Genomic DNA, 14213 nt, shown 5'->3' with positions numbered 1-14213 from the left:
CTCGTTTAATTTTCATAAACATCTTGAAGGGGGGGCATAGGTCGAAGTGTGTCTTGGTCGTGCAGCGTGCTGGTTCGTGCGGCACGTTGTCCCTCGTGGTGTGACACGGCGCCTCTGGCGCGAGGGAACCTCCTGCTCGCCTTCGGCTCATTTAATTTTCATAAATATCTTGAAGGGGGGCATATGTCGAAGTGTGTGTTCGTCGTGCAGCGTGCTGGTTCGCGCGGCGCGTTGTCCGTCGTGGTGTGACACGGCGCCTCCGGCGCGAGGGAATCTCCTGCTGGCCTTCGGCTCGTTTAATTTTAATAAACTTCTTGAGGGGGGGCATAGGTCGAATTGTGTGTTGGTCGTGCAGTGTGTTGGTTCGTGCGGCGCGTTGTCCGTTCGGGGTGTGACACGGCGCCTAGGGCGCGAGGGAACCTCCTGCTCGCCTTCGGCTCGTTTAATTTTCACAAACATCTTGAAGGGGGGCATAGGTCGTAGTGTGTGTTGGTCGTGCAGCGTGCTGGTTTGTGCGGCGCGTTGTCCGTCGTGGTGGTACACGACGCCTCCGGCGCGAGGGAACCTCCTGCTCGCCTGTGGCTCGTTTAATTTTCGTAAACATCTTGAACGGGGGCATAGGCCGAAGTGTGCGTTGGTCGTGCAGCGTGCTGGTTCGTGCGGCGCGTTGTCCGTCGTGGTGTGACATGGCGCCTCCGGCGCGAGGGAACCTCCTGCTCGCCTTCGGCTCGTTTAATTTTCATAAACATCTTGAAGGGTGGGCATAGGTCGACGTGTGTGTTGGTCGTGCAGCGTGCTGGTTCGTCCGGCGCTTTGTCCGTCGTGGTCCTGCTCGCCTTCGGCTCGTTTAATTTTCATAAACATCTTGAAGGGGGGGGCATAGGTCGAAGTGTGTGTTGGTCGTGCAGCGTGCTGGTTCGTGCGGCACGTTGTCCCTCGTGGTGTGACACGGCGCCTCCGGCGCGAGGGAACCTCCTGCTCGCCTTCGGCTCGTTTAATTTTCATAAACATCTTGAAGGGGGGGGGTGGTCATAGGTCGAAGTGTGTGTTGGTCGTGCAGCGTGCTGGTTCGTGCGGCGCGTTGTCCGTCGTGGTGCGACACGGCACCTCCGGCACGAGGGAACCTCCTGCTCGCCTTCGGCTCGTTTAATTTTCATAAACATCTTGAAGGGGGGCATAGGTCAAAGTGTTTGTTGGTCGTGCAGCGTGCTGGTTCGTCTGGCGCGTTGTCCGTCGTGGTGTGACACGGCGCCTCCGGCGCGAGGGAACCTCCTTCTCGCCTTCGGCTCGTTTAATTTTCACAAACATCTTGAAGGGGGGCATAGGTCGAAGTGTGTGTTGGTCGTGCAGCGTGCTGGTTCATGCGGTGCGTTGTCCGTCGTGGTGTGACACGGCGCCTCCGGCGCGAGGGAACCTCCTGCTCGCCCGCGGCTCATTTAATTTTCGTAAACATCTTGAAGGGGGGCATAGGTTGAAGTGTGTGTTGGTCGTGCAGCGTGCTGGTTCGTGCGGCGCCTTGTCCGTCGTGGTGTGACACGGCGCCTCCAGCGCGAGGGAACCTCCTGCTCACCTTCGGTCGTTTAATTTTCATAAACATCATGAAGGGGGGAATAGGCCGAAGTGTGTGTTGGTCGTGCAGCGTGTTGGTTCGTGCGGCGCGTTGTCCGTCGTGGTGTGACACGGCGCCTCCGGCGCGAGGGAACCTCCTGCTCGCCTTTGGCTCATTTAATTTTCATAAACATCTTGAAGGGGGGCATAGGTCAAAGTGTGTGTTGGTCGTGCAGCGTGCTGGTTCGTGCGGTGCGTTGTCCGTCGTGGTGTGACACGGCGCCTCCGGCGCGAGGGAACCTCCTGCTCCCCTTCGGCTCGTTTAATTTTCATAAACATCTTGAAGGGGGGGCATAGGTCGAAGTGTGTATTGGTCGTTCAGCATGCTGGTTCGTGCGGCGCGTTGTCCCTCGTGGTGTGACACGGCGCCTCCGGCGCGAGAGAACCTCCTGCTCGCCTTCGGCTCGTTTAATTTTCATAAACATCTTGAAGGGGGGCATAGGTCGAAGTGTGTGTTGGTCGTGCTGCGTGCTGGTTCGTGAGGCGCGTTATCTGTCGTGGTGTGACACGGCGCCTCCGGCGCGAGGGAACCTCCTGCTCGCGTTCGACTCGTTTAATTTTGATAAACATCTTGAAGGGGGGGCATAGGTCGAAGTGTGTGTTCGTCGTGCAGTGTGCTGGTTCGTGCGGCACGTTGTCCCTCGTGGTGTGACACGGCGCCTCCGGCACGAGGGAACCTCCTGCTCGCCTTCGGCTCGTTTAATTTTCATAAACATCTTGAAGGGGGGCATATGTCGAAGTGTGTGTTGGTCGTGCAGCCTGCTGGTTCGCGCGGCGCGTTGTCCCTCGTGGTGTGACACGGCGCCTCCGGCGCGAGGGAACCTCCTGCTCGCCTTCGGCTCGTTTAATTTTCATAAACATCTTGAAGGGGGGGGTCATAGGTCGAAGTGTGTGTTGGTCGTGCAGCGTGCTGGTTCGTGCGGCGCGTTGTCCGTCGTGGTGCGACACGGCACCTCCGGCACGAGGGAACCTCCTGCTCGCCTTCGGCTCGTTTAATTTTCATAAACATCTTGAAGGGGGGCATAGCTCGAAGTGTTTGTTGGTCGTGCAGCGTGCTGGTTCGTCTGGCGCGTTGTCCGTCGTGGTGTGACACGGCGCCTCCGGCGCGAGGGAACCTCCTGCTCGCCTTCGGCTCGTTCAATTTTCACAAACATCTTGAAGGGGGGGCATAGGTCGAAGTGTGTGTTGGTCGTGCAGCGTGCTGGTTCGTGCGGCGCGTTGTCCGTCGTGGTGTGACACGGCGCCTCCGGCGCGAGGGAACCTCCTGCTCGCCTGCGGCTCATTTAATTTTCGTAAACATCTTGAAGGGGGGATAGGTCGAAGTGTGTGTTGGTCGTGCAGCGTGCTGGTTCGTGCGGCGCGTTGTCCGTCGTGGTGTGACACGGCGCCTCCAGCGCGAGGGAACCTCCTGCTCACCTTCGGCTCGTTTAATTTTCATAAACATCTTGAAGGGGGGCATAGGCCGAAGTGTGTGTTGGTCGTGCAGCGTGTTGGTTCGTGCGGCGCGTTGTCCGTCGTGGTGTGACACGGCGCCTCCGGCGCGAGGGACCTCCTGCTCGCCTTTGGCTCATTTAATTTTCATAAACATCTTGAAGGGGGGCATAGGTCAAAGTGTGTGTTGGTCGTGCAGCGTGCTGGTTCGTGCGGCGCGTTGTCCGTCGCGGTGTGACACGGCGCCTCCGGCGCGGGGGAACCTCCTGCTCGTCTTCGGCTCGTTTAATTTTCATAACCATCTTGAAGGGGGGCATAGGTCGAAGTGTGTGTTGGTCGTTCAGCGTGCTGGTTCGTGCGGCGCGTTGTCCCTCGTGGCGTGACACGGCGACTCCGGCGCGAGAGAACCTCCTGCTCGCCTTCGGCTCGATTAATTTTCATAAACATCTTGAAGGGGGGCATAGGTCGAAGTGTGTGTTGGTCGTGCAGCGTGTTGGTTCGTGCGGCGCGTTGTCCGTCGTGGTGTGACACGGCGCCTCCGGCGCGAAGGAACCTCCTGCTCGCCTTTGGCTCATTTAATTTTCATAAAAATCTTGAAGGGGGGCATAGGTCAAAGTGTGCGTTGGTCGCGCAGCGTGCTGGTTCGTTCGGCGCGTAGTCCGTCGTGGTGTGACACGGCGCCTCCGGCGCGAGGGAACCTCCTGCTCGCCTTCGGCTCGTTTAATTTTCATAAACATCTTGAAGGGGGGGCATAGGTCGAAGTGTGTGTTGGTCGTTCAGCGTGCTGGTTCGTGCGGCGCGTTGTCCCTCGTGGTGTGACACGGCGCCTCCGGCGCGAGAGAACCTCCTGCTCGCCTTCGGCTCGTTTAATTTTCATAAACATCTTGAAGGGGGGCATAGGTCGAAGTGTGTGTTGGTTGTGCAGCGTGTTGGTTCGTGCGGCGCGTTGTCCGTCGTGGTGTGACACGGCGCCTCCGGCGCGAGGGAACCTCCTGCTCGCCTTTGGCTCATTTAATTTTCATAAACATCTTGAAGGGGGGCATAGGTCAAAGTGTGCGTTGGTCCTGCAGCGTGCTGGTTCGTGCGGCGCGTAGTCCGTCGTGGTGTGACACGGCGCCTCCGGCGCGAGGGAACCTCCTGCTCGCCTTGGGCTCGTTTAATTTTCATAAACATCTTGAAGGGGGGCATAGGTCGAAGTGTGTGTTGGTCGTTCAGCGTGCTGGTTCGTGCGGCGCGTTCTCTCTCGTGGTGTGACACGGCGCCTCCGGCGCGAGAGAACCTCCTGCTCGCCTTCGGCTCGTTTAATTTTCATAAACATCTTGAAGGGGGGCATAGGTCGAAGTGTGTGTTGGTCGTGCAGCGCGCTGGTTCGTGAGGCGCGTTATCTGTCGTGGTGTGACACAGCGTCTCCGGCGCGAGGCAACCTCCTACTCGCCTTCGACTCGTTTAATTTTGATAAACATCTTGAAGGGGGGGCATAGGTCGAAGTGTGTGTTGGTCGTGCAGCGTGCTGGTTCGTGCGGCACGTTGTCCCTCGTGGCGTGACACGGCGCCTCCGGCGCGAGGGAACCTCCTGCTCGCCTTCGGCTCGTTTAATTTTCATAAACATCTTGAAGGGGGGCATATGTCGAAGTGTGTGTTGGTCGTGCAGCATGCTGGTTCGCGCGGCGCGTTGTCCCTCGTGGTGTGACACGGCGCCTCCGGCGCGAGGGAACCTCTTGCTCGCCTTCGGCTCGTTTAATTTTCATAAACATCTTGAAGGGGGGGGGGTCATAGGTCGAAGTGTGTGTTGGTCGTGCAGCGTGCTGGTTCGTGCAGAGCGTTGTCCGTCGTGGTGCGACACGGCACCTCCGGCACGAGGGAACCTCTTGCTCGCCTTCGGCTCATTTAATTTTCATAAACATCTTGAAGGGGGGCATAGGTCAAAGTGTTTGTTGGTCGTGCAGCGTGCTGGTTCGTCTGGCGCGTTGTCCGTCGTGGTGTGACACGGCGCCTCCGGCGCGAGGGAACCTCCTGCTCGCCTTCGGCTCGTTTAATTTTCACAAACATCTTGAAGGGGGGGCATAGGTCGAAGTGTGTGTTGGTCGTGCAGCGTGCTGGTTCATGCGGCGCGTTGTCCATCGTGGTGTGACACGGCGCCTCCGGCGCGAGGGAACCTCCTGCTCGCTTGCGGCTCATTTAATTTTCGTAAACATCTTGAAGGGGGGCATAGGTCGAAGTGTGTGTTGGTCGTGCAGCGTGCTGGTTCGTGCGGCGCGTTGTCCGTCGTGGTGTGACACGGCGCCTCCAGCGCGAGGGAACCTCCTGCTCACCTTCGGCTCGTTTAATTTTCATAAACATCTTGAAGGGGGGCATAGGCCGAAGTGTGTGTTGGTCGTGCAGCGTGTTGGTTCGTGCGGCGCGTTGTCCGTCGTGGTGTGACACGGCGCCTCCGGCGCGAGGGAACCTCCTGCTCGCCCTTGGCTCATTTAATTTTCATAAACATCTTGAAGGGGGGCATAGGTCAAAGTGTGTGTTGGTCGTGCAGCGTGCTGGTTCGTGCGGCGCGTTGTCCCTCGTGGTGTGACACGGCGCCTCCGGCGCGAGAGAACCTCCTGCTCGCCTTCGGCTCGTTTAATTTTCATAAACATCTTGAAGGGGGGCATAGGTCGAAGTGTGTGTTGGTTGTGCAGCGTGTTGGTTCGTGCGGCGCGTTGTCCGTCGTGGTGTGACACGGCGCCTCCGGCGCGAGGGAACCTCCTGCTCGCCTTTGGCTCATTTAATTTTCGTAAACATCTTGAAGGGGGGCATAGGTCAAAGTGTGCGTTGGTCCTGCAGCGTATTGGTTCGTGCGGCGCGTAGTCCGTCGTGGTGTGACACGGCGCCTCCAGCGCGAGGGAACCTCCTGCTCACCTTCGGCTCGTTTAATTTTCATAAACATCTTGAAGGGGGGCATAGGCCGAAGTGTGTGTTGGTCGTGCAGCATGTTGGTTCGTGCGGCGCGTTGTCCGTCGTGGTGTGACACGGCGCCTCCGGCGCGAGGGACCTCCTGCTCGCCTTTGGCTCATTTAATTTTCATAAACATCTTGAAGGGGGGCATAGGTCAAAGTGTGTGTTGGTCGTGCAGCGTGCTGGTTCGTGCGGCGCGTTGTCCGTCGCGGTGTGACACGGCGCCTCCGGCGCGGGGGAACCTCCTGCTCGTCTTCGGCTCGTTTAATTTTCATAACCATCTTGAAGGGGGGCATAGGTCGAAGTGTGTGTTGGTCGTTCAGCGTGCTGGTTCGTGCGGCGCGTTGTCCCTCGTGGCGTGACACGGTGACTCCGGCGCGAGAGAACCTCCTGCTCGCCTTCGGCTCGATTAATTTTCATAAACATCTTGAAGGGGGGCATAGGTCGAAGTGTGTGTTGGTCGTGCAGCGTGTTGGTTCGTGCGGCGCGTTGTCCGTCGTGGTGTGACACGGCGCCTCCGGCGCGAAGGAACCTCCTGCTCGCCTTTGGCTCATTTAATTTTCATAAAAATCTTGAAGGGGGGCATAGGACAAAGTGTGCGTTGGTCGCGCAGCGTGCTGGTTCGTTCGGCGCGTAGTCCGTCGTGGTGTGACACGGCGCCTCCGGCGCGAGGGAACCTCCTGCTCGCCTTCGGCTCGTTTAATTTTCATAAACATCTTGAAGGGGGGGCATAGGTCGAAGTGTGTGTTGGTCGTTCAGCGTGCTGGTTCGTGCGGCGCGTTGTCCCTCGTGGTGTGACACGGCGCCTCCGGTGCGAGAGAACCTCCTGCTCGCCTTCGGCTCGTTTAATTTTCATAAACATCTTGAAGGGGGGCATAGGTCGAAGTGTGTGTTGGTTGTGCAGCGTGTTGGTTCGTGCGGCGCGTTGTCCGTCGTGGTGTGACACGGCGCCTCCGGCGCGAGGGAACCTCCTGCTCGCCTTTGGCTCATTTAATTTTCATAAACATCTTGAAGGGGGGCATAGGTCAAAGTGTGCGTTGGTCCTGCAGCGTGCTGGTTCGTGCGGCGCGTAGTCCGTCGTGGTGTGACACGGCGCCTCCGGCGCGAGGGAACCTCCTGCTCGCCTTCGGCTCGTTTAATTTTCATAAACATCTTGAAGGGGGGCATAGGTCGAAGTGTGTGTTGGTCGTTCAGCGGGCTGGTTCGTGCGGCGCGTTCTCTCTCGTGGTGTGACACGGCGCCTCCGGCGCGAGAGAACCTCCTGCTCGTCTTCGGCTCGTTTAATTTTCATAAACATCTTGAAGGGGGGCATAGGTCGAAGTGTGTGTTGGTCGTGCAGCGCGCTGGTTCGTGAGGCGCGTTATCTGTCGTGGTGTGACACAGCGTCTCCGGCGCGAGGCAACCTCCTACTCGCCTTCGACTCGTTTAATTTTGATAAACATCTTGAAGGGGGGGGCATAGGTCGAAGTGTGTGTTGGTCGTGCAGCGTGCTGGTTCGTGCGGCACGTTGTCCCTCGTGGTGTGACACGGCGCCTCCGGCGCGAGGGAACCTCCTGCTCGCCTTCGGCTCGTTTAATTTTCATAAACATCTTGAAGGGGGGCATATGTCGAAGTGTGTGTTGGTCGTGCAGCATGCTGGTACGCGCGGCGCGTTGTCCCTCGTGGTGTGACACGGCGCCTCCGGCGCGAGGGAACCTCTTGCTCGCCTTCGGCTCGTTTAATTTTCATAAACATCTTGAAGGGGGGGGTCATAGGTCGAAGTGTGTGTTGGTCGTGCAGCGTGCTGGTTCGTGCAGAGCGTTGTCCGTCGTGGTGCGACACGGCACCTCCGGCACGAGGGAACCTCTTGCTCGCCTTCGGCTCATTTAATTTTCATAAACATCTTGAAGGGGGGCATAGGTCAAAGTGTTTGTTGGTCGTGCAGCGTGCTGGTTCGTCTGGCGCGTTGTCCGTCGTGGTGTGACACGGCGCCTCCGGCGCGAGGGAACCTCCTGCTCGCCTTCGGCTCGTTTAATTTTCACAAACATCTTGAAGGGGGGGCATAGGTCGAAGTGTGTGTTGGTCGTGCAGCGTGCTGGTTCATGCGGCGCGTTGTCCATCGTGGTGTGACACGGCGCCTCCGGCGCGAGGGAACCTCCTGCTCGCTTGCGGCTCATTTAATTTTCGTAAACATCTTGAAGGGGGGCATAGGTCGAAGTGTGTGTTGGTCGTGCAGCGTGCTGGTTCGTGCGGCGCGTTGTCCGTCGTGGTGTGACACGGCGCCTCCAGCGCGAGGGAACCTCCTGCTCACCTTCGGCTCGTTTAATTTTCATAAACATCTTGAAGGGGGGCATAGGCCGAAGTGTGTGTTGGTCGTGCAGCGTGTTGGTTCGTGCGGCGCGTTGTCCGTCGTGGTGTGACACGGCGCCTCCGGCGCGAGGGAACCTCCTGCTCGCCCTTGGCTCATTTAATTTTCATAAACATCTTGAAGGGGGGCATAGGTCAAAGTGTGTGTTGGTCGTGCAGCGTGCTGGTTCGTGCGGCGCGTTGTCCCTCGTGGTGTGACACGGCGCCTCCGGCGCGAGAGAACCTCCTGCTCGCCTTCGGCTCGTTTAATTTTCATAAACATCTTGAAGGGGGGCATAGGTCGAAGTGTGTGTTGGTTGTGCAGCGTGTTGGTTCGTGCGGCGCGTTGTCCGTCGTGGTGTGACATGGCGCCTCCGGCGCGAGGGAACCTCCTGCTCGCCTTTGGCTCATTTAATTTTCATAAACATCTTGAAGGGGGGCATAGGTCAAAGTGTGCGTTGGTCCTGCAGCGTGCTGGTTCGTGCGGCGCGTAGTCCGTCGTGGTGTGACACGGCGCCTCCGGCGCGAGGGAACCTCCTGCTCGCCTTCGGCTCGTTTAATTTTCATAAACATCTTGAAGGGGGGCATAGGTCGAAGTGTGTGTTGGTCGTTCATCGTGCTGGTTCGTGCGGCGCGTTCTCTCTCGTGGTGTGACACGGCGCCTCCGGCGCGAGAGAACCTCCTGCTCGCCTTCGGCTCGTTTAATTTTCATAAACATCTTGAAGGGGGGCATAGGTCGAAGTGTGTGTTGGTCGTGCAGCGCGCTGGTTCGTGAGGCGCGTTATCTGTCGTGGTGTGACACAGCGTCTCCGGCGCGAGGCAACCTCCTACTCGCCTTCGACTCGTTTAATTTTGATAAACATCTTGAAGGGGGGGCATAGGTCGAAGTGTGTGTTGGTCGTGCAGCGTGCTGGTTCGTGCGGCACGTTGTCCCTCGTGGTGTGACACGGCGCCTCCGGCGCGAGGGAACCTCCTGCTCGCCTTCGGCTCGTTTAATTTTCATAAACATCTTGAAGGGGGGCATATGTCGAAGTGTGTGTTGGTCGTGCAGCATGCTGGTTCGCGCGGCGCGTTGTCCCTCGTGGTGTGACACGGCGCCTCCGGCGCGAGGGAACCTCTTGCTCGCCTTCGGCTCGTTTAATTTTCATAAACATCTTGAAGGGGGGGGGGGGTCATAGGTCGAAGTGTGTGTTGGTCGTGCAGCGTGCTGGTTCGTGCAGAGCGTTGTCCGTCGTGGTCCGACACGGCACCTCCGGCACGAGGGAACCTCTTGCTCGCCTTCGGCTCATTTAATTTTCATAAACATCTTGAAGGGGGGCATAGGTCAAAGTGTTTGTTGGTCGTGCAGCGTGCTGGTTCGTCTGGCGCGTTGTCCGTCGTGGTGTGACACGGCGCCTCCGGCGCGAGGGAACCTCCTGCTCGCCTTCGGCTCGTTTAATTTTCACAAACATCTTGAAGGGGGGCATAGGTCGAAGTGTGTGTTGGTCGTGCAGCGTGCTGGTTCATGCGGCGCGTTGTCCATCGTGGTGTGACACGGCGCCTCCGGCGCGAGGGAACCTCCTGCTCGCTTGCGGCTCATTTAATTTTCATAAACATCTTGAAGGGGGGCATAGGTCGAAGTGTGTGTTGGTCGTGCAGCGTGCTGGTTCGTGCGGCGCGTTGTCCGTCGTGGTGTGACACGGCGCCTCCAGCGCGAGGGAACCTCCTGCTCACCTTCGGCTCGTTTAATTTTCATAAACATCTTGAAGGGGGGCATAGGCCGAAGTGTGTGTTGGTCGTGCAGCGTGTTGGTTCGTGCGGCGCGTTGTCCGTCGTGGTGTGACACGGCGCCTCCGGCGCGAGGGAACCTCCTGCTCGCCCTTGGCTCATTTAATTTTCATAAACATCTTGAAGGGGGGCATAGGTCAAAGTGTGTGTTGGTCGTGCAGCGTGCTGGTTCGTGCGGCGCGTTGTCCGTCGTGGTGTGACACGGCGCCTCCGGCGCGAGGGAACCTCCTGCTCGCCTTCGGCTCGTTTAATTTTCATAAACATCTTGAAGGGGGGGCATAGGTCGAAGTGAGTGTTGGTCGTTCAGCGTGCTGGTTCGTGCAGCGCGTTGTCCCTCGTGGTGTGACACGGCGCCTCCGGCGCGAGAGAACCTCCTGCTAGCCTTCGGCTCGTTTAATTTTCATAAACATCTTGAAGGGGGGCATAGGTCGAAGTGTGTGTTGGTCGTGCAGCGTGTTGGTTCGTGAGGCGCGTTGTCCGTCGTGGTGTGACACGGCGCCTCCGGCGCGAGGGAACCTCCTGCTCGCCTTTGGCTCATTTAATTTTCATAAAAATCTTGAAGGGGGGCATAGGTCAAAGTGTGCGTTGGTCGTCCAGCGTGCTGGTTCGTGCGGCGCATAGTCCGTCGTGGTGTGACACGGCGCCTCCGGCGCGAGGGAACCTCCTGCTCGCCTTCGGCTCGTTTAATTTTCATAAACATCTTGAAGGGGGGCATAGGTCGAAGTGTGTGTTGGTCGTTCAGCGTGCTGGTTCGTGCGGCGCGTTGTCTCTCGTGGTGTGACACGGCGGCTCCGGCGCGAGAGAACCTCCTGCTCGCCTTCGGCTCGTTTAATTTTCATAAACATCTTGAAGGGGGCATAGGCGAAGTGTGTGTTGGTCGTGCAGCGTGCTGGTTCGTGAGGCGCGTTATCTGTCGTGGTGTGACACGGCGCCTCCGGCGCGAGGGAACCTCCTGCTCGCCTTCGACTCGTTTAATTTTGATAAACATCTTGAAGGGGGGCATAGGCCGAAGTGTGTGTTGGTCGTGCAGCGTGCTGGTTCGTGCGGCACGTTGTCCCTCGTGGTGTGACACGGCGCCTTCGGCGCGAGGGAACCTCCTGCTCGCCTTCGGCTCGTTTAATTTTCATAAACATCTTGAAGGGGGCATATGTCGAAGTGTGTGTTGGTCGTGCAGCGTGCTGGTTCGCGCGGCGTGTTATCCGTCGTGGTGTGACACGGCGCCTCCGGCGCGAGGGAATCTCCTGCTGGCCTTCGGCTCGTTTAACTTTCATAAACATCTTGAAGGGGGGGGGCATAGGTCGAAGTGTGTGTTGGTCGTGCAGTGTGTTGGTTCGTGCGGCGCGTTGTCCGTCGTGGTGTGACACGGCGCCTCCGGCGCGAGGGAACCTCCTGCTCGCCTTCGGCTCGTTTAATTTTCACAAACATCTTGAAGGGGGGCATAATTCGAAGTGTGTGTTGGTCGTGCAGCGTGCTGGTTCGTGCGGCGCGTTGTCCGTCGTGGTGTGACACGGCGCCTCCGGCGCGAGGGAACCTCCTGCTCGCCTGCGACTCATTTAATTTTCGTAAACATCTTGAAGGGGGCATAGGCCGAAGTGTGTGTTGGTCGTGCAGCATGCTGGTTCGTGCGGCGCGTTGTCCGTCGTGGTGTGACACGGCGCCTCCGGCGCGAGGGAACCTCCTGCTCGCCTTCGGCTCGTTTAATTTTCATAAACATCTTGAAGGGGGGCATAGGTCGAAGAGTGTGTTGGTCGTGCAGTGTGCTGGTTCGTCCGGCTCGTTGTTCGTCGTGGTGCGACATGGCGCCTCCGGCGCGAGGGAACCTCCTGCTCGCCTTCGGCTCGTTTAATTTTCATAAACATCTTGAAGGGGGGGCATAGGTCGAAGTGTGTGTTGGTCGTGCAGCGCGCTGGTTCGTGAGGCGCGTTATCTGTCGTGGTGTGACACAGCGTTTGTCCCTCGTGGTGTGACACGGCGCCTCCGGCGCGAGGGAACCTCCTGCTCGCCTTCGGCTCGTTTAATTTTCATGAACATCTTGAAGGGGGGGGGGCATATGTCGAAGTGTGTGTTGGTCGTGCAACGTGCTGGTTTGTGCGGCGCATTGTCCGTCGTGGTGTGACACGGCACCTCCGGCACGAGGGAACCTACTGCTCGCCTTCGGCTCGTTTAATTTTCATAAACATCTTGAAGGGGGGCATAGGTCGAAGTGTTCGTTGGTCGTGCAGCGTGTTGGTTCGTGCGGCGCGTTGTCCGTCGTGGTGTGACACGGCGCCTCCGGCGCGAGGGAACCTCCTGCTCGCCTTCGGCTCGTTTAATTTTCACAAACATCTTGAAGGGGGTGCATAGGTCGAAGTGTGTGTTGGTCGTGCAGCGTGCTGGTTCGTGCGGCGCGTTGTCCGTCGTGGTGTGACACGGCGCCTACGGCGCGAGGGAACCTCCTGCTCGCCTGCGGCTCGTTTAATTTTCGTAAACAACTTGAAGGGGGGGCATAGGTCGAAGTGTGTGTTGGTCGTGCAGCGTGCTGGTTCGTGCGGCGCATTGTCCGTCGTGGTGTGACACGGCGCCTCCGGCGCGAGGGAACCTCCTGCTCGCCTTCGACTCGTTTAATTTTCATAAACATCTTGAAGGGGGGGCATAGGTCGAAGTGTGTGTTGGTCGTGCAGCGTGCTGGTTCGTGCGGCACGTTGTCCCTCGTGGTGTGACACGGCGCCTCCGGCGCGAGGGAACCTCCTGCTCGCCTTCGGCTCGTTTAATTTTCATAAATATCTTGAAGGGGGGCATATGTCGAAGTGTGTGTTCGTCGTGCAGCGTGCTGGTTCGCGCGGCGCGTTGTCCGTCGTGGTGTGACACGGCTCCTACGGCGCGAGGGAATCTCCTGCTGGCCTTTCGCTCGTTTAATTTTCATAAACATCTTGAAGGGGGGGCATAGGTCGAAGTGTGTGTTGGTCGTTCAGCGTGCTGGTTCGAGCGGCGCGTTGTCCCTCGTGGTGTGACACGGCGCCTCCTGCGCGAGAGAACCTCCTGCTCGCCTTCGGCTCGTTTAATTTTCATAAACATCATGAAGGGGGGCATAGGTCGAAGTGTGTGTTGGTCGTGCAGCGTGCTGGTTCGTGAGGCGCGTTATCTATAGTGGTGTGACACGGCGCCTCCGGCGCGAGGCAACCTCCTGCTCGCCTTCGACTCGTTTAATTTTGATAAACATCTTGAAGGGGGGGCATAGGTCGAAGTGTGTGTTGGTCGTGCAGCGTGCTGGTTCGTGCGGCACGTTGTCCCTCGTGGTGTGACACGGCGCCTCCGGCGCGAGGGAACCTCCTGCTCGCCTTCGGCTTGTTTAATTTTCATAAACATCTTGAAGGGGGGCATATGTCGAAGTGTGTGTTGGTCGTGCAGCGTGCTGGTTCGCGCGGCGCGTAGTCCGTCGTGGTGTGACACGGCGCCTCCGGCGCGAGGGAACCTCCTGCTCGCCTTCAGCTCGTTTAATTTTCATAAACATCTTGAAGGGGGGCATAGGTCGAAGAGTGTGTTGGTCGTGCAGCGTGCTGGTTCGTCCGGCGCGTTGTTCGTCATGGTGTGACATGGCGCCTCCGGCGCGAGGGAACCTCCTGCTCGCCTTCGGCTCGTTTAATTTTCATAAACATCTTGAAGGGGGGGGGGCATAGGTTGAAGTGTGTGTTGGTCGTGCATCGTGCTGGTTCGTGCGGCGCGTTGTCCCTCGTGGTGTGACACGGTGCCTCCGGTGCGAGGGAACCTCCTGCTCGCCTTCGTCTCGTTTAATTTTCATGAACATCTTGAAGGAGGGGGGCATATGTCGAAGTGTGTGTTGGTCGTGCAACGTGCTGGTTCGTGTGGCGCATTGTCCGTCGTGGTGTGACACGGCACCTCCGGCACAAGGGAACCTACTGCTCGCCTTCGGCTCGTTTAATTTTCATAAACATCTTGAAGGGGGGCATAGGTCGAAGTGTTCGTTGGTCGTGCAGCATGCTGGTTCGTGCGGCGCGTTGTCCGTCGTGGTGTGACACGGCGCCTCCGGCGCGAGGGAACCTCCTGCTCGCCTTCGGCTCGTTTAATTTTCACAAACATCTTGAAGGGGGTGCATAGGTCGAAGTGTGTGTTGGTCGTGCAGCGTGCTGGTTCGTGCGGCGCGTTGTCCGTCGTGG

Source organism: Aegilops tauschii, chromosome 3 (genome assembly GCF_002575655.3).
Source record: "Aegilops tauschii subsp. strangulata cultivar AL8/78 chromosome 3, Aet v6.0, whole genome shotgun sequence".
NCBI classification, from domain to species: domain Eukaryota; kingdom Viridiplantae; phylum Streptophyta; class Magnoliopsida; order Poales; family Poaceae; genus Aegilops; species Aegilops tauschii.
The sequence above is the reverse complement of the archived record's forward strand: the minus strand, read 5'-3'. Positions refer to the sequence as shown.